Below are 25053 nucleotides of genomic sequence, written 5' to 3'. Positions count from 1 at the left end.
AAAGGCAAAAAAAAAACGAGATTTTAAAATTTCCGTTTTGAAAGATAGTGAGAAAAAGGGAATGCTGGTGCCATCTTGAGCCCGCCCTGGTGCGCAGCCCAGCCAAGGTGTGCGCACCAAGGTGCCCACCCTGGCGAAGGTGCGCGCCCGGGCAATTAACCCAACTTCCAACTTCGCGCGCGCCAGGGTGGGAGCGCACCCAACAACCGGGCCTGGGAAGAGCCAATGCGAGAAACCCCACCAAACGCTCTGACAAAAAAAGAGGGGGGCGCTCCAGTAACCCCGCTTCGGAGCGCACCCTGGGCAAACCCAGCCAAGGTGCCCACCCCGGCCAAGGTGCAGGCGAGGTGCGCACCCGGGGCAAACCGGGCTCCGACAACGTGCACGCCGCACCTTGGAGCACACTTCGTAGCGCTCCCGGGTGCGCACCTCAGAGCACACCAAGGTGGGCAGCGAGGTGCGCACCTTTGATGCGCTGCCTTCACTAATTTCCAGAAAAGGCAAAAAAAAAAAGGAGATTTTAAAATTTCCGTTTTGAAAGATAGTGAAAAAAACGGAACGCGCGTGCCATCTTGAGCCCGCCCTGGTGCGCAGCCCAGGTAAGGTGCCCACCCTGGCAAAGGTGCGCACCCGGGCAATTAACCCTACTTCCGACTTCGTGCGCGCCAGGGTGGCAACCGGGCCTCGGAAGAGCCAATGCGAGAAACCCCACCAAACGCTCCGACAAAAAAAGAGGCGGCGCTCCAATAACCCCGCTTCGGAGCGCAGCCGGGGCAAACCCAGCCAAGGTGCCCACCCCGACGAAGGTGCACGCGAGGTGCGCACCCGGGGCAAACCGGGCTCCGACAACGTGCACGCAGCACCTTGGAGCACACTTCGAAGCACTCCCGGGTGCCCACCGGCGTTGCGCACCGTGGTGGGCAGCGAGGTGCGCACCTTTGATGCGCTGCCTTCACTAATTTCCAGAAAAAGGCAAAAAAAAATGAGATTTTAAAATTTCCGTTTTGAAAGATAGTGAAAAAAAAGGAACGCGGGTGCCATCTTGAGCCCGCCCTGGTGCGCAGCCCAGGCAAGGCATGCGCACCAAGGTGCCCACCCGAGGTGCACACCCGGGGCAAACCGGGCTCCGACTTCGTGCAGGCCGCACCTTGGAGCACACTTCGGAGCGCTCCTTGGTGCGCACCATGGTGCCCACCAGGGCGCGCAACCCAGCCAAGGTCTGCACACTAAGGTGCCCACCCCGGCGAAGGTGCACGCGAGGTGCGCACCCGGGGCAAACCGGGCTCCGACTTCGTGCACGCCATGGTGCCCACCGCGGCGAAGGTGCACGCGAGGTGCGCACCCGGGGCAAACCGGGCTCCGACTTCGTGCACGCCGCACCTTGGAGCACACTTCGGAGCGCTCCTTGGTGCGCACCATGGTGCCCACCAGGGCGCGCAACCCAGCCAAGGTGTGCGCACCAAGGTGCACGCGAGGTGCGCACCCGGGGCAAACCGGGGTCCGACTTCGTGCACGCCGCACCTTGGAGCACACATCGGAGCGCTCCCAGGTTCGCACCAGCGTTGCGCACCTTTGATGCGCTGCCTTCACTAATTTCCAGAAAAGGCAAAAAAAAACGATATTTTAAAATTTCCGTTCTGAAAGATAGTGAAAAAAACGGAACGCGGGTTGCCATCTTGAGCCCTTCCTGGTGCGCAGCCCAGGCAAGTTGTGCGCACCAAGGTGCCCACCCTGGCGGAGGTGCGCGCCCGGGGCAAACCGGGCTCCGACTTCGTGCACTGCATGGTGCCCACCAAGGCGCGCAACCCAGCCAAGGTGCCCACCGCAGCGAAGGTGCACGCGAGGTGCACACCCGGGGCAAACCGGGCTCCGACTTCGTGCACGCCGCACCTTGGAGCACACTTCAGAGCGCTCCTTGGTGCGCACCAGGGCGCGCAACCCAGCCGAGGTGCCCACCCCGGCGAAGGTGCACGCGAGGTGCGCACCCGGGGCAAACCGGGCTCCGACTTCGTGCACGCCATGGTGCCCACCGCGGCGAAGGTGCGCACCCGGGGCAAACCGGGCTCCGACTTCGTGCACGCCGCACCTTGGAGCACACTTCGGAGCGCTCCTTGGTGCGCACCATGGTGCCCACCAGGCCGCGCAACCCAGCCAAGGTGTGCGCACCAAGGTGCACGCGAGGTGCGCACCCGGGGCAAACCGGGGTCCGACTTCGTGCACGCCGCACCTTGGAGCACACATCGGGGCGCTCCCGGGTTCGCACCGGCGTTGCGCACCGTGGTGGGCACCTCGGAGCACACCAAGGTGGGCAGCGAGGTGCGCACCTTTGATGCGATGCCTTCACTAATTTCCATAAAAGGCAAAAAAAAAACGAGATTTTAAAATTTCCGTTTTGAAAGATAGTGAGAAAAAGGGAATGCTGGTGCCATCTTGAGCCCGCCCTGGTGCGCAGCCCAGCCAAGGTTTGCGCACCAAGGTGCCCACCCTGGCGAAGGTGCGCGCCCGGGCAATTAACCCAACTTCCAACTTCGCGCGCGCCAGGGTGGGAGCGCACCCAACAACCGGGCCTGGGAAGAGCCAATGCGAGAAACCCCACCAAACTCTCTGACAAAAAAAGAGGGGGCGCTCCAGTAACCCCGCTTCGGAGCGCACCCTGGGCAAACCCAGCCAAGGTGCCCACCCCGGCCAAGGTGCAGGCGAGGTGCGCACCCGGGGCAAACCGGGCTCCGACAACGTGCACGCCGCACCTTGGAGCACACTTCGTAGCGCTCCCGGGTGCGCACCTCAGAGCACACCAAGGTGGGCAGCGAGGTGCGCACCTTTGATGCGCTGCCTTCACTAATTTCCAGAAAAGGCAAAAAAAAAAGGAGATTTTAAAATTTCCGTTTTGAAAGATAGTGAAAAAAACGGAACGCGCGTGCCATCTTGAGCCCGCCCTGGTGCGCAGCCCAGGTAAGGTGCCACCCTGGCAAAGGTGCGCACCCGGGCAATTAACCCTACTTCCGACTTCGTGCGCGCCAGGGTGGCAACCGGGCCTCGGAAGAGCCAATGCGAGAAACCCCACCAAACGCTCCGACAAAAAAAGAGGCGGCGCTCCAATAACCCCGCTTCGGAGCGCAGCCGGGGCAAACCAAGCCAAGGTGCCCACCCCGACGAAGGTGCACGCGAGGTGCGCACCCGGGGCAAACCGGGCTCCGACAACGTGCACGCAGCACCTTGGAGCACACTTCGAAGCACTCCCGGGTGCCCACCGGCGTTGCGCACCGTGGTGGGCAGCGAGGTGCGCACCTTTGATGCGCTGCCTTCACTAATTTCCAGAAAAAGGCAAAAAAAAATGAGATTTTAAAATTTCCGTTTTGAAAGATAGTGAAAAAAAAGGAACGCGGGTGCCATCTTGAGCCCGCCCTGGTGCGCAGCCCAGGCAAGGCATGCGCACCAAGGTGCCCACCCGAGGTGCACACCCGGGGCAAACCGGGCTCCGACTTCGTGCAGGCCGCACCTTGGAGCACACTTCGGAGCGCTCCTTGGTGCGCACCATGGTGCCCACCAGGGCGCACCCGAGGCAAACCGGGCTCCGACTTCGTGCACGCCGCACCTTGGAGCACACATCGGAGCGCTCCCAGGTTCGCACCAGCGTTGCGCACCTTTGATGCGCTGCCTTCACTAATTTCCAGAAAAGGCAAAAAAAAACGATATTTTAAAATTTCCGTTCTGAAAGATAGTGAAAAAAACGGAACGCGGGTGCCATCTTGAGCCCTTCCTGATGCGCAGCCCAGGCAAGTTGTGCGCACCAAGGTGCCCACCCTGGCGGAGGTGCGCGCCCGGGGCAAACCGGGCTCCGACTTCGTGCACTGCATGGTGCCCACCAAGGCGCGCAACCCAGCCAAGGTGCCCACCGCAGCGAAGGTGCACGCGAGGTGCGCACCCGAGGTGCACACCCGGGGCAAACCGGGCTCCGACTTCGTGCACGCCGCACCTTGGAGCACACTTCAGAGCGCTCCTTGGTACGCACCAGGGCGCGCAACCCAGCCAAGGTGCTCACCCCGGCGAAGGTGCACGCGAGGTGCGCACCCGGGGCAAACCGGGCTCGGACTTCGTGCACGCCGCACCTTGGAGCACACATCGGAGCGCTCCCGGGTTCGCACCTTGCGCACCTTTGATGCGCTGCCTTCACTAATTTCCAGAAAAGGCAAAAAAAAGAAAAAAATGAGATTTTAAAATTTCCGTTTTGAAAGATAGTGAAAAAAACGGAACGCGGGTGCCATCTTGAGCCCGCCCTGGTGTGCAGCCCAGGCAAGTTGTGCGCACCAAGGCACCCACCCTGGCCAAGGTGGGTCACGGGGTGGGTCCTAGGGTGGGTAACGGGGTGGGTACTAAGGTGCGTGCCAAGGTGGGTCATAGGGTGGGTGCCAAGGTGGGCACCAGGGTGGGTGTGCACCAACCCTAGCCAGGGTAGGTCACGGGGTGGTTGTCGGGGTGGGCGTCAAGGAGCCAAGGTGGGTGGCAAGTAGCCAAGTTGCGTGCCAAGGTGGGTGTCGGGGTGGGTGCCAAGGATCCAAGGTGGGTGCCAAGGAACCAAGGTGGGTGTCTGGGTGGGTGCCGAGGTGGGAGCCAGGGTGGGTCCCAAGGTGAGTGCAAAGGTGGGTGCCAGGGTCAAGGTGAGTGCCAATGTGGGTTCCAAGGTGCCAGGGTCAGGGTGAGTGCCAATGTGGGTTCAAAGGTGCTAAGTTGGGTGCGAGGTTGGGTGCGAGGGTGGGTGGGTGCCAAGGTGTGCTAGGTGGAAGCCCGGGTGGGTCGGCATCCCATGGGTGTCGAGTTGGGTGCCTGATGGGTGCTTCTTGTCAAGTTTTAGTCGTCGGGACTCATTTCGAGCCTTAGAGGTCGTTTCTTGTCCGGTTGCCCTGTCTTCGACCTGGGAACCCAATTTTGGTCCTCGGGTCCCATTTTTTTTTGTCTCGCATCCCACTTTTGGCCTGTGGCCTTTTCGGGGTCGATTCTCGTTTTGGGCATCAGAGCATGTTTCTTCTCCTAAAACCCAATATTTGTTTATTAAGTCTCGGAACACATTTTTGTTCTCGTGGACCCATCATGGGTCTTGGAACGCATTTGTGGTCCTTGGGTCCCATTTTGCATCCCGAAACTTGTGTTTTGGTGCTTGATCCCTATTTTGGGTGCCCACCTTGCACCAAGTGCGCACCCGGGGCAAACCGAGCGCCTTGGTGCACCGGGGCAAGATCGAGCGTGCACCCGAGGCGCCCCGAACATGCACCAAGGTGCACTCGGCCCACATGTGAGCGCAGGTCGTTGCGCCCGAGGTGGTGTGTGGGCACCGCGTTGCAGACGGGACACTGCACGCACACGACGCCCCCTCCAGGTGCACGCACGTAGGCCGGGCCGGGTGCACACCCGACGCCCTAGCAAGGTGCGCGCACCCGGGCAGGGCTCACACTTGGCGAACGGGGCGCACTTCGCGAGGGAGGGTGTGCACCTCGACGGGGGTGGGTGGCCGGGGTGGATTCGCACGTGGGTCGCGGTTTGCTAAGTACACACTGCGACAAGCTCATAACGGGTGCGATCATACCAGCGTTAGTGCACCGGATCCCATCAGAACTCCGCAGTTAAGCGCGCTTGGGCCGGAGTAGTACTGGGATGGGTGACCTCCCGGGAAGTCCCGGTGTTGCACCCTTTTTTAGTTTTTCGCCGGGCGTCGCAATGCTATTTGAATAAACCTTTTGCCCGTTTGCGTTCTCGTCGGGGCCGGGCCGGGCCGGGGTGCGCTGCCCGCACTACCGCGCGCGCGGGGGCGACACCGAGCGCGCACCCGAGGCGCCCCGAGCACACAGGCCACGGTGCAACCCGGGCGTTGTGCGCGCACCCCGGTGCGCCCGAGGTGCTGCGCGCGCACCCAGGTGAAATCGGTGTGCACCTCGGCCAGTGCGCGCTCGGTCGAGTCGCGCACGTTGGCCAAGGTGCACGGTGATGTTTCTTACTCTAAGGTTCCGCACCAGACGCCCGGGACAGGTGAGCGAAGCTGGGCGGGGCCGGGTGCGCGGCCGGGGCAGGTGCACGCAGCTGGAGAGAGCTTTGGAGCACACTTCGGAGCGCACCAATGATGCGCTCCATTCAAAAGTTTCCTGAAAAGGCAAAAAAAGTTGAGATTATAGAATTTCCCACTTGAGAGATTGTAAAAAAAAAAAATTTAAAATGAAGGAAACGCGGGTGCCAAGGTGTGCGCAGCCCAGCCAAGGTGTGCGCACCAAGGCGCCCACCCTGGCGAAGGTGCACGCAAGGTGCGCACCCGAGGCAAACCGGACAATTAACCCAACTTTCGACTTCGCGCGCACCTTGGAGCGCACTTCGGAGCGCTCCTTGGTGCGCACCAATCTTGGGCACCTCGGAGTGCACCATGGCGCCCACCAAGGTGCGCACCCGGGGCAAACCGAGCTCCGACTTCGTGCGCACCTTGGAGCGCACGAAAGGTGCGCACCATGGCGCCCACCAAGGTGCGCAGCCCAGCCCAGCCAAGGCGTGCGCATCAAGGTGCGCACCCTGGCGAAGGTGCGCACCCGGGGCAAACCGAGCTCCGACTTCGTGCGCACCTTGGAGCGCACAAAAGGTGCGCAACCCAGCCAAGGTGTGCGCACCCCGGTCAAACCGAGCTCCGAATCGTGCGCACCAGAGGTGCACGCCATCGTGCGCACCTTGGAGCACACTTCGGAGCCCTCCTTGGTGCGCGCCGATGTTGCGCACCTCGGAGCGCACCCGGGGAAAACAATGCAATTAACCCGACTTTCGACTTCGTGGGCACCTCGGAGCGCTCTCGGGTTCGCACCTCGGAGCACACCGAGGTGCGCACCTTTGATGCGCTGCCTTCACCAATTTCCAGAAAAGGCAAGAAAACATTGAGAAGGTGTGCGCACCGAGGTGCCCACCCTGGCGAAGGTGCACGCGAGGTGCGCACCCGGGGCAAACCGGGCTCCGACTTCGTGCACGCCGCACCTTGGAGCACACTTCGGAGCGCTCCTTGGTGCGCACCAGGGCGCGCAACCCAGCCGAGGTGCCCACCCCGGCGAAGGTGCACGCGAGGTGCGCACCCGGGGCAAACCGGGCTCCGACTTCGTGCACGCCATGGTGCCCACCGCGGCGAAGGTGCACGCGAGGTGCGCACCCGGGGCAAACCGGGCTCCGACTTCGTGCACGCCGCACCTTGGAGCACACTTCGGAGCGCTCCTTGGTGCGCACCATGGTGCCCACCAGGGCGCGCAACCCCGCCGAAGGTGCACGCGAGGTGCGCACCCGGGGCAAACCGGGCTCCGACTTCGTGCACGCCGCACCTTGGAGCACACTTCGGAGCGCTCCTTGGTGCGCACCATGGTGCCCACCAGGGCGCGCAACCCCGCCGAAGGTGCACGCGAGGTGCGCACCCGGGGCAAACCGGGCTCCGACTTCGTGCACGCCATGGTGCGCACCGCGGCGAAGGTGCGCACCCGGGGCAAACCGGGCTCCGACTTCGTGCACGCCGCACCTTGGAGCACACTTCGGAGCGCTCCTTGGTGCGCACCAGGGCGCGCAACCCAGCCGAGGTGCCCACCCCGGCGAAGGTGCACGCGAGGTGCGTACCCGGGGCAAACCGGGCTCCGACTTCGTGCACGCCGCACCTTGGAGCACACTTCGGAGCGCTCCTTGGTGCGCACCATGGTGCCCACCAGGCCGCGCAACCCAGCCAAGGTGTGCGCACCAAGGTGCACGCGAGGTGCGCACCCGGGGCAAACCGGGGTCCGACTTCGTGCACGCCGCACCTTGGAGCACACATCGGGGCGCTCCCGGGTTCGCACCGGCGTTGCGCACCGTGGTGGGCACCTCGGAGCACACCAAGGTGGGCAGCGAGGTGCGCACCTTTGATGCGATGCCTTCACTAATTTCCATAAAAGGCAAAAAAAAAACGAGATTTTAAAATTTCCGTTTTGAAAGATAGTGAGAAAAAGGGAATGCTGGTGCCATCTTGAGCCCGCCCTGGTGCGCAGCCCAGCCAAGGTGTGCGCACCAAGGTGCCCACCCTGGCGAAGGTGCGCGCCCGGGCAATTAACCCAACTTCCAACTTCGCGCGCGCCAGGGTGGGAGCGCACCCAACAACCGGGCCTGGGAAGAGCCAATGCGAGAAACCCCACCAAACGCTCTGACAAAAAAAGAGGGGGCGCTCCAGTAACCCCGCTTCGGAGCGCACCCTGGGCAAACCCAGCCAAGGTGCCCACCCCGGCCAAGGTGCAGGCGAGGTGCGCACCCGGGGCAAACCGGGCTCCGACAACGTGCACGCCGCACCTTGGAGCACACTTCGTAGCGCTCCCGGGTGCGCACCTCAGAGCACACCAAGGTGGGCAGCGAGGTGCGCACCTTTGATGCGCTGCCTTCACTAATTTCCAGAAAAGGCAAAAAAAAAAGGAGATTTTAAAATTTCCGTTTTGAAAGATAGTGAAAAAAACGGAACGCGCGTGCCATCTTGAGCCCGCCCTGGTGCGCAGCCCAGGTAAGGTGCCCACCCTGGCAAAGGTGCGCACCCGGGCAATTAACCCTACTTCCGACTTCGTGCGCGCCAGGGTGGCAACCGGGCCTCGGAAGAGCCAATGCGAGAAACCCCACCAAACGCTCCGACAAAAAAAGAGGCGGCGCTCCAATAACCCCGCTTCGGAGCGCAGCCGGGGCAAACCCAGCCAAGGTGCCCACCCCGACGAAGGTGCACGCGAGGTGCGCACCCGGGGCAAACCGGGCTCCGACAACGTGCACGCAGCACCTTGGAGCACACTTCGAAGCACTCCCGGGTGCCCACCGGCGTTGCGCACCGTGGTGGGCAGCGAGGTGCGCACCTTTGATGCGCTGCCTTCACTAATTTCCAGAAAAAGGCAAAAAAAAATGAGATTTTAAAATTTCCGTTTTGAAAGATAGTGAAAAAAAAGGAACGCGGGTGCCATCTTGAGCCCGCCCTGGTGCGCAGCCCAGGCAAGGCATGCGCACCAAGGTGCCCACCCGAGGTGCACACCCGGGGCAAACCGGGCTCCGACTTCGTGCAGGCCGCACCTTGGAGCACACTTCGGAGCGCTCCTTGGTGCGCACCATGGTGCCCACCAGGGCGCGCAACCCAGCCAAGGTCTGCACACTAAGGTGCCCACCCCGGCGAAGGTGCACGCGAGGTGCGCACCCGGGGCAAACCGGGCTCCGACTTCGTGCACGCCATGGTGCCCACCGCGGCGAAGGTGCACGCGAGGTGCGCACCCGGGGCAAACCGGGCTCCGACTTCGTGCACGCCGCACCTTGGAGCACACTTCGGAGCGCTCCTTGGTGCGCACCATGGTGCCCACCAGGGCGCGCAACCCAGCCAAGGTGTGCGCACCAAGGTGCACGCGAGGTGCGCACCCGGGGCAAACCGGGGTCCGACTTCGTGCACGCCGCACCTTGGAGCACACATCGGAGCGCTCCCAGGTTCGCACCAGCGTTGCGCACCTTTGATGCGCTGCCTTCACTAATTTCCAGAAAAGGCAAAAAAAAACGATATTTTAAAATTTCCGTTCTGAAAGATAGTGAAAAAAACGGAACGCGGGTGCCATCTTGAGCCCTTCCTGGTGCGCAGCCCAGGCAAGTTGTGCGCACCAAGGTGCCCACCCTGGCGGAGGTGCGCGCCCGGGGCAAACCGGGCTCCGACTTCGTGCACTGCATGGTGCCCACCAAGGCGCGCAACCCAGCCAAGGTGCCCACCGCAGCGAAGGTGCACGCGAGGTGCACACCCGGGGCAAACCGGGCTCCGACTTCGTGCACGCCGCACCTTGGAGCACACTTCAGAGCGCTCCTTGGTGCGCACCAGGGCGCGCAACCCAGCCGAGGTGCCCACCCCGGCGAAGGTGCACGCGAGGTGCGCACCCGGGGCAAACCGGGCTCCGACTTCGTGCACGCCATGGTGCCCACCGCGGCGAAGGTGCGCACCCGGGGCAAACCGGGCTCCGACTTCGTGCACGCCGCACCTTGGAGCACACTTCGGAGCGCTCCTTGGTGCGCACCATGGTGCCCACCAGGCCGCGCAACCCAGCCAAGGTGTGCGCACCAAGGTGCACGCGAGGTGCGCACCCGGGGCAAACCGGGGTCCGACTTCGTGCACGCCGCACCTTGGAGCACACATCGGGGCGCTCCCGGGTTCGCACCGGCGTTGCGCACCGTGGTGGGCACCTCGGAGCACACCAAGGTGGGCAGCGAGGTGCGCACCTTTGATGCGATGCCTTCACTAATTTCCATAAAAGGCAAAAAAAAAACGAGATTTTAAAATTTCCGTTTTGAAAGATAGTGAGAAAAAGGGAATGCTGGTGCCATCTTGAGCCCGCCCTGGTGCGCAGCCCAGCCAAGGTTTGCGCACCAAGGTGCCCACCCTGGCGAAGGTGCGCGCCCGGGCAATTAACCCAACTTCCAACTTCGCGCGCGCCAGGGTGGGAGCGCACCCAACAACCGGGCCTGGGAAGAGCCAATGCGAGAAACCCCACCAAACTCTCTGACAAAAAAAGAGGGGGCGCTCCAGTAACCCCGCTTCGGAGCGCACCCTGGGCAAACCCAGCCAAGGTGCCCACCCCGGCCAAGGTGCAGGCGAGGTGCGCACCCGGGGCAAACCGGGCTCCGACAACGTGCACGCCGCACCTTGGAGCACACTTCGTAGCGCTCCCGGGTGCGCACCTCAGAGCACACCAAGGTGGGCAGCGAGGTGCGCACCTTTGATGCGCTGCCTTCACTAATTTCCAGAAAAGGCAAAAAAAAAAGGAGATTTTAAAATTTCCGTTTTGAAAGATAGTGAAAAAAACGGAACGCGCGTGCCATCTTGAGCCCGCCCTGGTGCGCAGCCCAGGTAAGGTGCCACCCTGGCAAAGGTGCGCACCCGGGCAATTAACCCTACTTCCGACTTCGTGCGCGCCAGGGTGGCAACCGGGCCTCGGAAGAGCCAATGCGAGAAACCCCACCAAACGCTCCGACAAAAAAAGAGGCGGCGCTCCAATAACCCCGCTTCGGAGCGCAGCCGGGGCAAACCAAGCCAAGGTGCCCACCCCGACGAAGGTGCACGCGAGGTGCGCACCCGGGGCAAACCGGGCTCCGACAACGTGCACGCAGCACCTTGGAGCACACTTCGAAGCACTCCCGGGTGCCCACCGGCGTTGCGCACCGTGGTGGGCAGCGAGGTGCGCACCTTTGATGCGCTGCCTTCACTAATTTCCAGAAAAAGGCAAAAAAAAATGAGATTTTAAAATTTCCGTTTTGAAAGATAGTGAAAAAAAAGGAACGCGGGTGCCATCTTGAGCCCGCCCTGGTGCGCAGCCCAGGCAAGGCATGCGCACCAAGGTGCCCACCCGAGGTGCACACCCGGGGCAAACCGGGCTCCGACTTCGTGCAGGCCGCACCTTGGAGCACACTTCGGAGCGCTCCTTGGTGCGCACCATGGTGCCCACCAGGGCGCACCCGAGGCAAACCGGGCTCCGACTTCGTGCACGCCGCACCTTGGAGCACACATCGGAGCGCTCCCAGGTTCGCACCAGCGTTGCGCACCTTTGATGCGCTGCCTTCACTAATTTCCAGAAAAGGCAAAAAAAAACGATATTTTAAAATTTCCGTTCTGAAAGATAGTGAAAAAAACGGAACGCGGGTGCCATCTTGAGCCCTTCCTGATGCGCAGCCCAGGCAAGTTGTGCGCACCAAGGTGCCCACCCTGGCGGAGGTGCGCGCCCGGGGCAAACCGGGCTCCGACTTCGTGCACTGCATGGTGCCCACCAAGGCGCGCAACCCAGCCAAGGTGCCCACCGCAGCGAAGGTGCACGCGAGGTGCGCACCCGAGGTGCACACCCGGGGCAAACCGGGCTCCGACTTCGTGCACGCCGCACCTTGGAGCACACTTCAGAGCGCTCCTTGGTACGCACCAGGGCGCGCAACCCAGCCAAGGTGCTCACCCCGGCGAAGGTGCACGCGAGGTGCGCACCCGGGGCAAACCGGGCTCGGACTTCGTGCACGCCGCACCTTGGAGCACACATCGGAGCGCTCCCGGGTTCGCACCAGCATTGCGCACCTTTGATGCGCTGCCTTCACTAATTTCCAGAAAAGGCAAAAAAAAGAAAAAAATGAGATTTTAAAATTTCCGTTTTGAAAGATAGTGAAAAAAACGGAACGCGGGTGCCATCTTGAGCCCGCCCTGGTGTGCAGCCCAGGCAAGTTGTGCGCACCAAGGCACCCACCCTGGCCAAGGTGGGTCACGGGGTGGGTCCTAGGGTGGGTAACGGGGTGGGTACTAAGGTGCGTGCCAAGGTGGGTCATAGGGTGGGTGCCAAGGTGGGCACCAGGGTGGGTGTGCACCAACCCTAGCCAGGGTAGGTCACGGGGTGGTTGTCGGGGTGGGCGTCAAGGAGCCAAGGTGGGTGGCAAGTAGCCAAGTTGCGTGCCAAGGTGGGTGTCGGGGTGGGTGCCAAGGATCCAAGGTGGGTGCCAAGGAACCAAGGTGGGTGTCTGGGTGGGTGCCGAGGTGGGAGCCAGGGTGGGTCCCAAGGTGAGTGCAAAGGTGGGTGCCAGGGTCAAGGTGAGTGCCAATGTGGGTTCCAAGGTGCCAGGGTCAGGGTGAGTGCCAATGTGGGTTCAAAGGTGCTAAGTTGGGTGCGAGGTTGGGTGCGAGGGTGGGTGGGTGCCAAGGTGTGCTAGGTGGAAGCCCGGGTGGGTCGGCATCCCATGGGTGTCGAGTTGGGTGCCTGATGGGTGCTTCTTGTCAAGTTTTAGTCGTCGGGACTCATTTCGAGCCTTAGAGGTCGTTTCTTGTCCGGTTGCCCTGTCTTCGACCTGGGAACCCAATTTTGGTCCTCGGGTCCCATTTTTTTTTGTCTCGCATCCCACTTTTGGCCTGTGGCCTTTTCGGGGTCGATTCTCGTTTTGGGCATCAGAGCATGTTTCTTCTCCTAAAACCCAATATTTGTTTATTAAGTCTCGGAACACATTTTTGTTCTCGTGGACCCATCATGGGTCTTGGAACGCATTTGTGGTCCTTGGGTCCCATTTTGCATCCCGAAACTTGTGTTTTGGTGCTTGATCCCTATTTTGGGTGCCCACCTTGCACCAAGTGCGCACCCGGGGCAAACCGAGCGCCTTGGTGCACCGGGGCAAGATCGAGCGTGCACCCGAGGCGCCCCGAACATGCACCAAGGTGCACTCGGCCCACATGTGAGCGCAGGTCGTTGCGCCCGAGGTGGTGTGTGGGCACCGCGTTGCAGACGGGACACTGCACGCACACGACGCCCCCTCCAGGTGCACGCACGTAGGCCGGGCCGGGTGCACACCCGACGCCCTAGCAAGGTGCGCGCACCCGGGCAGGGCTCACACTTGGCGAACGGGGCGCACTTCGCGAGGGAGGGTGTGCACCTCGACGGGGGTGGGTGGCCGGGGTGGATTCGCACGTGGGTCGCGGTTTGCTAAGTACACACTGCGACAAGCTCATAACGGGTGCGATCATACCAGCGTTAGTGCACCGGATCCCATCAGAACTCCGCAGTTAAGCGCGCTTGGGCCGGAGTAGTACTGGGATGGGTGACCTCCCGGGAAGTCCCGGTGTTGCACCCTTTTTTAGTTTTTCGCCGGGCGTCGCAATGCTATTTGAATAAACCTTTTGCCCGTTTGCGTTCTCGTCGGGGCCGGGCCGGGCCGGGGTGCGCTGCCCGCACTACCGCGCGCGCGCGGGGGCGACACCGAGCGCGCACCCGAGGCGCCCCGAGCACACAGGCCACGGTGCAACCCGGGCGTTGTGCGCGCACCCCGGTGCGCCCGAGGTGCTGCGCGCGCACCCAGGTGAAATCGGTGTGCACCTCGGCCAGTGCGCGCTCGGTCGAGTCGCGCACGTTGGCCAAGGTGCACGGTGATGTTTCTTACTCTAAGGTTCCGCACCAGACGCCCGGGACAGGTGAGCGAAGCTGGGCGGGGCCGGGTGCGCGGCCGGGGCAGGTGCACGCAGCTGGAGAGAGCTTTGGAGCACACTTCGGAGCGCACCAATGATGCGCTCCATTCAAAAGTTTCCTGAAAAGGCAAAAAAAGTTGAGATTATAGAATTTCCCACTTGAGAGATTGTAAAAAAAAAAAATTTAAAATGAAGGAAACGCGGGTGCCAAGGTGTGCGCAGCCCAGCCAAGGTGTGCGCACCAAGGCGCCCACCCTGGCGAAGGTGCACGCAAGGTGCGCACCCGAGGCAAACCGGACAATTAACCCAACTTTCGACTTCGCGCGCACCTTGGAGCGCACTTCGGAGCGCTCCTTGGTGCGCACCAATCTTGGGCACCTCGGAGTGCACCATGGCGCCCACCAAGGTGCGCACCCGGGGCAAACCGAGCTCCGACTTCGTGCGCACCTTGGAGCGCACGAAAGGTGCGCACCATGGCGCCCACCAAGGTGCGCAGCCCAGCCAAGGCGTGCGCATCAAGGTGCGCACCCTGGCGAAGGTGCGCACCCGGGGCAAACCGAGCTCCGACTTCGTGCGCACCTTGGAGCGCACAAAAGGTGCGCAACCCAGCCAAGGTGTGCGCACCCCGGTCAAACCGAGCTCCGAATCGTGCGCACCAGAGGTGCACGCCATCGTGCGCACCTTGGAGCACACTTCGGAGCCCTCCTTGGTGCGCGCCGATGTTGCGCACCTCGGAGCGCACCCGGGGAAAACAATGCAATTAACCCGACTTTCGACTTCGTGGGCACCTCGGAGCGCTCTCGGGTTCGCACCTCGGAGCACACCGAGGTGCGCACCTTTGATGCGCTGCCTTCACCAATTTCCAGAAAAGGCAAGAAAACATTGAGAAGGTGTGCGCACCGAGGTGCCCACCCTGGCGAAGGTGCACGCGAGGTGCGCACCCGGGGCAAACCGGGCTCCGACTTCGTGCACGCCGCACCTTGGAGCACACTTCGGAGCGCTCCTTGGTGCGCACCAGGGCGCGCAACCCAGCCGAGGTGCCCACCCCGGCGAAGGTGCACGCGAGGTGCGCACCCGGGGCAAACCGGGCTCCGACTTCGTGCACGCCATGGTGCCCACCGCGGCGAAGGTGCACGCGAGGTGCGCACCCGGGGCAAACCGGGCTCCGACTTCGTGCACGCCGCACCTTGGAGCACACTTCGGAGCGCTCCTTGGTGCGCACCATGGTGCCCACCAGGGCGCGCAACCCCGCCGAAGGTGCACGCGAGGTGCGCACCCGGGGCAAACCGGGCTCCGACTTCGTGCACGCCGCACCTTGGAGCACACTTCGGAGCGCTCCTTGGTGCGCACCATGGTGCCCACCAGGGCGCGCAACCCCGCCGAAGGTGCACGCGAGGTGCGCACCCGGGGCAAACCGGGCTCCGACTTCGTGCACGCCATGGTGCGCACCGCGGCGAAGGTGCGCACCCGGGGCAAACCGGGCTCCGACTTCGTGCACGCCGCACCTTGGAGCACACTTCGGAGCGCTCCTTGGTGCGCACCAGGGCGCGCAACCCAGCCGAGGTGCCCACCCCGGCGAAGGTGCACGCGAGGTGCGTACCCGGGGCAAACCGGGCTCCGACTTCGTGCACGCCGCACCTTGGAGCACACTTCGGAGCGCTCCTTGGTGCGCACCATGGTGCCCACCAGGCCGCGCAACCCAGCCAAGGTGTGCGCACCAAGGTGCACGCGAGGTGCGCACCCGGGGCAAACCGGGGTCCGACTTCGTGCACGCCGCACCTTGGAGCACACATCGGGGCGCTCCCGGGTTCGCACCGGCGTTGCGCACCGTGGTGGGCACCTCGGAGCACACCAAGGTGGGCAGCGAGGTGCGCACCTTTGATGCGATGCCTTCACTAATTTCCATAAAAGGCAAAAAAAAAACGAGATTTTAAAATTTCCGTTTTGAAAGATAGTGAGAAAAAGGGAATGCTGGTGCCATCTTGAGCCCGCCCTGGTGCGCAGCCCAGCCAAGGTGTGCGCACCAAGGTGCCCACCCTGGCGAAGGTGCGCGCCCGGGCAATTAACCCAACTTCCAACTTCGCGCGCGCCAGGGTGGGAGCGCACCCAACAACCGGGCCTGGGAAGAGCCAATGCGAGAAACCCCACCAAACGCTCTGACAAAAAAAGAGGGGGCGCTCCAGTAACCCCGCTTCGGAGCGCACCCTGGGCAAACCCAGCCAAGGTGCCCACCCCGGCCAAGGTGCAGGCGAGGTGCGCACCCGGGGCAAACCGGGCTCCGACAACGTGCACGCCGCACCTTGGAGCACACTTCGTAGCGCTCCCGGGTGCGCACCTCAGAGCACACCAAGGTGGGCAGCGAGGTGCGCACCTTTGATGCGCTGCCTTCACTAATTTCCAGAAAAGGCAAAAAAAAAAGGAGATTTTAAAATTTCCGTTTTGAAAGATAGTGAAAAAAACGGAACGCGCGTGCCATCTTGAGCCCGCCCTGGTGCGCAGCCCAGGTAAGGTGCCCACCCTGGCAAAGGTGCGCACCCGGGCAATTAACCCTACTTCCGACTTCGTGCGCGCCAGGGTGGCAACCGGGCCTCGGAAGAGCCAATGCGAGAAACCCCACCAAACGCTCCGACAAAAAAAGAGGCGGCGCTCCAATAACCCCGCTTCGGAGCGCAGCCGGGGCAAACCCAGCCAAGGTGCCCACCCCGACGAAGGTGCACGCGAGGTGCGCACCCGGGGCAAACCGGGCTCCGACAACGTGCACGCAGCACCTTGGAGCACACTTCGAAGCACTCCCGGGTGCCCACCGGCGTTGCGCACCGTGGTGGGCAGCGAGGTGCGCACCTTTGATGCGCTGCCTTCACTAATTTCCAGAAAAAGGCAAAAAAAAATGAGATTTTAAAATTTCCGTTTTGAAAGATAGTGAAAAAAAAGGAACGCGGGTGCCATCTTGAGCCCGCCCTGGTGCGCAGCCCAGGCAAGGCATGCGCACCAAGGTGCCCACCCGAGGTGCACACCCGGGGCAAACCGGGCTCCGACTTCGTGCAGGCCGCACCTTGGAGCACACTTCGGAGCACTCCTTGGTGCGCACCATGGTGCCCACCAGGGCGCGCAACCCAGCCAAGGTCTGCACACTAAGGTGCCCACCCCGGCGAAGGTGCACGCGAGGTGCGCACCCGGGGCAAACCGGGCTCCGACTTCGTGCACGCCATGGTGCCCACCGCGGCGAAGGTGCACGCGAGGTGCGCACCCGGGGCAAACCGGGCTCCGACTTCGTGCACGCCGCACCTTGGAGCACACTTCGGAGCGCTCCTTGGTGCGCACCATGGTGCCCACCAGGGCGCGCAACCCAGCCAAGGTGTGCGCACCAAGGTGCACGCGAGGTGCGCACCCGGGGCAAACCGGGGTCCGACTTCGTGCACGCCGCACCTTGGAGCACACATCGGAGCGCTCCCAGGTTCGCACCAGCGTTGCGCACCTTTGATGCGCTGCCTTCACTAATTTCCAGAAAAGGCAAAAAAAAACGATATTTTAAAATTTCCGTTCTGAAAGATAGTGAAAAAAACGGAACGCGGGTGCCATCTTGAGCCCTTCCTGGTGCGCAGCCCAGGCAAGTTGTGCGCACCAAGGTGCCCACCCTGGCGGAGGTGCGCGCCCGGGGCAAACCGGGCTCCGACTTCGTGCACTGCATGGTGCCCACCAAGGCGCGCAACCCAGCCAAGGTGCCCACCGCAGCGAAGGTGCACGCGAGGTGCACACCCGGGGCAAACCGGGCTCCGACTTCGTGCATGCCGCACCTTGGAGCACACTTCAGAGCGCTCCTTGGTGCGCACCAGGGCGCGCAACCCAGCCGAGGTGCCCACCCCGGCGAAGGTGCACGCGAGGTGCGCACCCGGGGCAAACCGGGCTCCGACTTCGTGCACGCCATGGTGCCCACCGCGGCGAAGGTGCGCACCCGGGGCAAACCGGGCTCCGACTTCGTGCACGCCGCACCTTGGAGCACACTTCGGAGCGCTCCTTGGTGCGCACCATGGTGCCCACCAGGCCGCGCAACCCAGCCAAGGTGTGCGCACCAAGGTGCACGCGAGGTGCGCACCCGGGGCAAACCGGGGTCCGACTTCGTGCACGCCGCACCTTGGAGCACACATCGGGGTGCTCCCGGGTTCGCACCGGCGTTGCGCACCGTGGTGGGCACCTCGGAGCACACCAAGGTGGGCAGCGAGGTGCGCACCTTTGATGCGATGCCTTCACTAATTTCCATAAAAGGCAAAAAAAAAACGAGATTTTAAAATTTCCGTTTTGAAAGATAGTGAGAAAAAGGGAATGCTGGTGCCATCTTGAGCCCGCCCTGGTGCGCAGCCCAGCCAAGGTTTGCGCACCAAGGTGCCCACCCTGGCGAAGGTGCGCGCCCGGGCAATTAACCCAACTTCCAACTTCGCGCGCGCCAGGGTGGGAGCGCACCCAACAACCGGGCCTGGGAAGAGCCAATGCGAGAAACCCCACCAAACTCTCTGACAAAAAAAGAGGGGGCGCTCCAGTAACCCCGCTTCGGAGCGCACCCTGGGCAAACCCAGCCAAGGTGCCCACCCCGGCCAAGGTGCAGGCGAGGTGCGCACCCGGGGCAAACCGGGCTCCGACAACGTGCACGCCGCACCTTGGAGCACACTTCGTAGCGCTCCCGGGTGCGCACCTCAGAGCACACCAAGGTGGGCAGCGAGGTGCGCACCTTTGATGCGCTGCCTTCACTAATTTCCAGAAAAGGCAAAAAAAAAAGGAGATTTTAAAATTTCCGTTTTGAAAGATAGTGAAAAAAACGGAACGCGCGTGCCATCTTGAGCCCGCCCTGGTGCGCAGCCCAGGTAAGGTGCCACCCTGGCAAAGGTGCGCACCCGGGCAATTAACCCTACTTCCGACTTCGTGCGCGCCAGGGTGGCAACCGGGCCTCGGAAGAGCCAATGCGAGAAACCCCACCAAACGCTCCGACAAAAAAAGAGGCGGCGCTCCAATAACCCCGCTTCGGAGCGCAGCCGGGGCAAACCAAGCCAAGGTGCCCACCCCGACGAAGGTGCACGCGAGGTGCGCACCCGGGGCAAACCGGGCTCCGACAACGTGCACGCAGCACCTTGGAGCACACTTCGAAGCACTCCCGGGTGCCCACCGGCGTTGCGCACCGTGGTGGGCAGCGAGGTGCGCACCTTTGATGCGCTGCCTTCACTAATTTCCAGAAAAAGGCAAAAAAAAATGAGATTTTAAAATTTCCGTTTTGAAAGATAGTGAAAAAAAAGGAACGCGGGTGCCATCTTGAGCCCGCCCTGGTGCGCAGCCCAGGCAAGGCATGCGCACCAAGGTGCCCACCCGAGGTGCACACCCGGGGCAAACCGGGCTCCGACTTCGTGCAGGCCGCACCTTGGAGCACACTTCGGAGCGCTCCTTGGTGCGCACCATGGTGCCCACCAGGGCGCACCCGAGGCAAACCGGGCTCCGACTTCGTGCACGCCGCACCTTGGAGCACACATCGGAGCGCTCCCAGGTTCGCACCAGCGTTGCGCACCTTTGATGCGCTGCCTTCACTAATTTCCAGAAAAGGCAAAAAAAAACGATATTTTAAAATTTCCGTTCTGAAAGATAGTGAAAAAAACGGAACGCGGGTGCCATCTTGAGCCCTTCCTGATGCGCAGCCCAGGCAAGTTGTGCGCACCAAGGTGCCCACCCTGGCGGAGGTGCGCGCCCGGGGCAAACCGGGCTCCGACTTCGTGCACTGCATGGTGCCCACCAAGGCGCGCAACCCAGCCAAGGTGCCCACCGCAGCGAAGGTGCACGCGAGGTGCGCACCCGAGGTGCACACCCGGCGGGCTCCGACTTCGTGCACGCCGCACCTTGGAGCACACTTCAGAGCGCTCCTTGGTACGCACCAGGGCGCGCAACCCAGCCAAGGTGCTCACCCCGGCGAAGGTGCACGCGAGGTGCGCACCCGGGGCAAACCGGGCTCGGACTTCGTGCACGCCGCACCTTGGAGCACACATCGGAGCGCTCCCGGGTTCGCACCAGCATTGCGCACCTTTGATGCGCTGCCTTCACTAATTTCCAGAAAAGGCAAAAAAAAGAAAAAAATGAGATTTTAAAATTTCCGTTTTGAAAGATAGTGAAAAAAACGGAACGCGGGTGCCATCTTGAGCCCGCCCTGGTGTGCAGCCCAGGCAAGTTGTGCGCACCAAGGCACCCACCCTGGCCAAGGTGGGTCACGGGGTGGGTCCTAGGGTGGGTAACGGGGTGGGTACTAAGGTGCGTGCCAAGGTGGGTCATAGGGTGGGTGCCAAGGTGGGCACCAGGGTGGGTGTGCACCAACCCTAGCCAGGGTAGGTCACGGGGTGGTTGTCGGGGTGGGCGTCAAGGAGCCAAGGTGGGTGGCAAGTAGCCAAGTTGCGTGCCAAGGTGGGTGTCGGGGTGGGTGCCAAGGATCCAAGGTGGGTGCCAAGGAACCAAGGTGGGTGTCTGGGTGGGTGCCGAGGTGGGAGCCAGGGTGGGTCCCAAGGTGAGTGCAAAGGTGGGTGCCAGGGTCAAGGTGAGTGCCAATGTGGGTTCCAAGGTGCCAGGGTCAGGGTGAGTGCCAATGTGGGTTCAAAGGTGCTAAGTTGGGTGCGAGGTTGGGTGCGAGGGTGGGTGGGTGCCAAGGTGTGCTAGGTGGAAGCCCGGGTGGGTCGGCATCCCATGGGTGTCGAGTTGGGTGCCTGATGGGTGCTTCTTGTCAAGTTTTAGTCGTCGGGACTCATTTCGAGCCTTAGAGGTCGTTTCTTGTCCGGTTGCCCTGTCTTCGACCTGGGAACCCAATTTTGGTCCTCGGGTCCCATTTTTTTTTGTCTCGCATCCCACTTTTGGCCTGTGGCCTTTTCGGGGTCGATTCTCGTTTTGGGCATCAGAGCATGTTTCTTCTCCTAAAACCCAATATTTGTTTATTAAGTCTCGGAACACATTTTTGTTCTCGTGGACCCATCATGGGTCTTGGAACGCATTTGTGGTCCTTGGGTCCCATTTTGCATCCCGAAACTTGTGTTTTGGTGCTTGATCCCTATTTTGGGTGCCCACCTTGCACCAAGTGCGCACCCGGGGCAAACCGAGCGCCTTGGTGCACCGGGGCAAGATCGAGCGTGCACCCGAGGCGCCCCGAACATGCACCAAGGTGCACTCGGCCCACATGTGAGCGCAGGTCGTTGCGCCCGAGGTGGTGTGTGGGCACCGCGTTGCAGACGGGACACTGCACGCACACGACGCCCCCTCCAGGTGCACGCACGTAGGCCGAGCCGGGTGCACACCCGACGCCCTAGCAAGGTGCGCGCACCCGGGCAGGGCTCACACTTGGCGAACGGGGCGCACTTCGCGAGGGAGGGTGTGCACCTCGACGGGGGTGGGTGGCCGGGGTGGATTCGCACGTGGGTCGCGGTTTGCTAAGTACACACTGCGACAAGCTCATAACGGGTGCGATCATACCAGCGTTAGTGCACCGGATCCCATCAGAACTCCGCAGTTAAGCGCGCTTGGGCCGGAGTAGTACTGGGATGGGTGACCTCCCGGGAAGTCCCGGTGTTGCACCCTTTTTTAGTTTTTCGCCGGGCGTCGCAATGCTATTTGAATAAACCTTTTGCCCGTTTGCGTTCTCGTCGGGGCCGGGCCGGGCCGGGGTGCGCTGCCCGCACTACCGCGCGCGCGGGGGGCGACACCGAGCGCGCACCCGAGGCGCCCCGAGCACACAGGCCACGGTGCAACCCGGGCGTTGTGCGCGCACCCCGGTGCGCCCGAGGTGCTGCGCGCGCACCCAGGTGAAATCGGTGTGCACCTCGGCCAGTGCGCGCTCGGTCGAGTCGCGCACGTTGGCCAAGGTGCACGGTGATGTTTCTTACTCTAAGGTTCCGCACCAGACGCCCGGGACAGGTGAGCGAAGCTGGGCGGGGCCGGGTGCGCGGCCGGGGCAGGTGCACGCAGCTGGAGAGAGCTTTGGAGCACACTTCGGAGCGCACCAATGATGCGCTCCATTCAAAAGTTTCCTGAAAAGGCAAAAAAAGTTGAGATTATAGAATTTCCCACTTGAGAGATTGTAAAAAAAAAAAATTTAAAATGAAGGAAACGCGGGTGCCAAGGTGTGCGCAGCCCAGCCAAGGTGTGCGCACCAAGGCGCCCACCCTGGCGAAGGTGCACGCAAGGTGCGCACCCGAGGCAAACCGGACAATTAACCCAACTTTCGACTTCGCGCGCACCTTGGAGCGCACTTCGGAGCGCTCCTTGGTGCGCACCAATCTTGGGCACCTCGGAGTGCACCATGGCGCCCACCAAGGTGCGCACCCGGGGCAAACCGAGCTCCGACTTCGTGCGCACCTTGGAGCGCACGAAAGGTGCGCACCATGGCGCCCACCAAGGTGCGCAGCCCAGCCAAGGCGTGCGCATCAAGGTGCGCACCCTGGCGAAGGTGCGCACCCGGGGCAAACCGAGCTCCGACTTCGTGCGCACCTTGGAGCGCACAAAAGGTGCGCAACCCAGCCAAGGTGTGCGCACCCCGGTCAAACCGAGCTCCGAATCGTGCGCACCAGAGGTGCACGCCATCGTGCGCACCTTGGAGCACACTTCGGAGCCCTCCTTGGTGCGCGCCGATGTTGCGCACCTCGGAGCGCACCCGGGGAAAACAATGCAATTAACCCGACTTTCGACTTCGTGGGCACCTCGGAGCGCTCTCGGGTTCGCACCTCGGAGCACACCGAGGTGCGCACCTTTGATGCGCTGCCTTCACCAATTTCCAGAAAAGGCAAGAAAACATTGAGAAGGTGTGCGCACCGAGGTGCCCACCCTGGCGAAGGTGCACGCGAGGTGCGCACCCGGGGCAAACCGGGCTCCGACTTCGTGCACGCCGCACCTTGGAGCACACTTCGGAGCGCTCCTTGGTGCGCACCAGGGCGCGCAACCCCGCCGAAGGTGCACGCGAGGTGCGCACCCGGGGCAAACCGGGCTCCGACTTCGTGCACGCCATGGTGCGCACCGCGGCGAAGGTGCGCACCCGGGGCAAACCGGGCTCCGACTTCGTGCACGCCGCACCTTGGAGCACACTTCGGAGCGCTCCTTGGTGCGCACCAGGGCGCGCAACCCAGCCGAGGTGCCCACCCCGGCGAAGGTGCACGCGAGGTGCGTACCCGGGGCAAACCGGGCTCCGACTTCGTGCACGCCGCACCTTGGAGCACACTTCGGAGCGCTCCTTGGTGCGCACCATGGTGCCCACCAGGCCGCGCAACCCAGCCAAGGTGTGCGCACCAAGGTGCACGCGAGGTGCGCACCCGGGGCAAACCGGGGTCCGACTTCGTGCACGCCGCACCTTGGAGCACACATCGGGGCGCTCCCGGGTTCGCACCGGCGTTGCGCACCGTGGTGGACACCTCGGAGCACACCAAGGTGGGCAGCGAGGTGCGCACCTTTGATGCGATGCCTTCACTAATTTCCATAAAAGGCAAAAAAAAAACGAGATTTTAAAATTTCCGTTTTGAAAGATAGTGAGAAAAAGGGAATGCTGGTGCCATCTTGAGCCCGCCCTGGTGCGCAGCCCAGCCAAGGTGTGCGCACCAAGGTGCCCACCCTGGCGAAGGTGCGCGCCCGGGCAATTAACCCAACTTCCAACTTCGCGCGCGCCAGGGTGGGAGCGCACCCAACAACCGGGCCTGGGAAGAGCCAATGCGAGAAACCCCACCAAACGCTCTGACAAAAAAAGAGGGGGCGCTCCAGTAACCCCGCTTCGGAGCGCACCCTGGGCAAACCCAGCCAAGGTGCCCACCCCGGCCAAGGTGCAGGCGAGGTGCGCACCCGGGGCAAACCGGGCTCCGACAACGTGCACGCCGCACCTTGGAGCACACTTCGTAGCGCTCCCGGGTGCGCACCTCAGAGCACACCAAGGTGGGCAGCGAGGTGCGCACCTTTGATGCGCTGCCTTCACTAATTTCCAGAAAAGGCAAAAAAAAAAGGAGATTTTAAAATTTCCGTTTTGAAAGATAGTGAAAAAAACGGAACGCGCGTGCCATCTTGAGCCCGCCCTGGTGCGCAGCCCAGGTAAGGTGCCCACCCTGGCAAAGGTGCGCACCCGGGCAATTAACCCTACTTCCGACTTCGTGCGCGCCAGGGTGGCAACCGGGCCTCGGAAGAGCCAATGCGAGAAACCCCACCAAACGCTCCGACAAAAAAAGAGGCGGCGCTCCAATAACCCCGCTTCGGAGCGCAGCCGGGGCAAACCCAGCCAAGGTGCCCACCCCGACGAAGGTGCACGCGAGGTGCGCACCCGGGGCAAACCGGGCTCCGACAACGTGCACGCAGCACCTTGGAGCACACTTCGAAGCACTCCCGGGTGCCCACCGGCGTTGCGCACCGTGGTGGGCAGCGAGGTGCGCACCTTTGATGCGCTGCCTTCACTAATTTCCAGAAAAAGGCAAAAAAAAATGAGATTTTAAAATTTCCGTTTTGAAAGATAGTGAAAAAAAAGGAACGCGGGTGCCATCTTGAGCCCGCCCTGGTGCGCAGCCCAGGCAAGGCATGCGCACCAAGGTGCCCACCCGAGGTGCACACCCGGGGCAAACCGGGCTCCGACTTCGTGCAGGCCGCACCTTGGAGCACACTTCGGAGCGCTCCTTGGTGCGCACCATGGTGCCCACCAGGGCGCGCAACCCAGCCAAGGTCTGCACACCAAGGTGCCCACCCCGGCGAAGGTGCACGCGAGGTGCGCACCCGGGGCAAACCGGGCTCCGACTTCGTGCACGCCATGGTGCCCACCGCGGCGAAGGTGCACGCGAGGTGCGCACCCGGGGCAAACCGGGCTCCGACTTCGTGCACGCCGCACCTTGGAGCACACTTCGGAGCGCTCCTTGGTGCGCACCATGGTGCCCACCAGGGCGCGCAACCCAGCCAAGGTGTGCGCACCAAGGTGCACGCGAGGTGCGCACCCGGGGCAAACCGGGGTCCGACTTCGTGCACGCCGCACCTTGGAGCACACATCGGAGCGCTCCCAGGTTCGCACCAGCGTTGCGCACCTTTGATGCGCTGCCTTCACTAATTTCCAGAAAAGGCAAAAAAAAACGAGATTTTAAAATTTC

The 25053-nt window shown here is 62.6% G+C and overlaps 3 non-coding genes across 3 annotated transcripts; all 3 read left to right on the top strand.

The window, feature by feature from the left end:
- Nucleotides 1-5567: 5567 nt before the first annotated feature.
- LOC131860516 (5S ribosomal RNA) lies at nucleotides 5568-5686 on the top strand. Its single transcript, XR_009359611.1, has one exon. It is a non-coding gene; the product is annotated as a 5S ribosomal RNA (ribosomal RNA).
- Nucleotides 5687-13495: 7809 nt separating this feature from the next.
- On the top strand, nucleotides 13496-13614 carry LOC131860515 (5S ribosomal RNA). The gene has a single exon (XR_009359610.1). It is a non-coding gene; the product is annotated as a 5S ribosomal RNA (ribosomal RNA).
- A 7799-nt stretch (nucleotides 13615-21413) lies between these two features.
- On the top strand, nucleotides 21414-21532 carry LOC131860514 (5S ribosomal RNA). Its single transcript, XR_009359609.1, has one exon. It is a non-coding gene; the product is annotated as a 5S ribosomal RNA (ribosomal RNA).
- The last annotated feature ends 3521 nt before the right edge of the window (nucleotides 21533-25053 follow it).

The sequence above is a fragment of the Cryptomeria japonica genome, unplaced genomic scaffold, assembly GCF_030272615.1.
Source record: "Cryptomeria japonica unplaced genomic scaffold, Sugi_1.0 HiC_scaffold_15, whole genome shotgun sequence".
NCBI classification, from domain to species: domain Eukaryota; kingdom Viridiplantae; phylum Streptophyta; class Pinopsida; order Cupressales; family Cupressaceae; genus Cryptomeria; species Cryptomeria japonica.
This window is presented reverse-complemented; position numbering and strand designations above follow the sequence as displayed.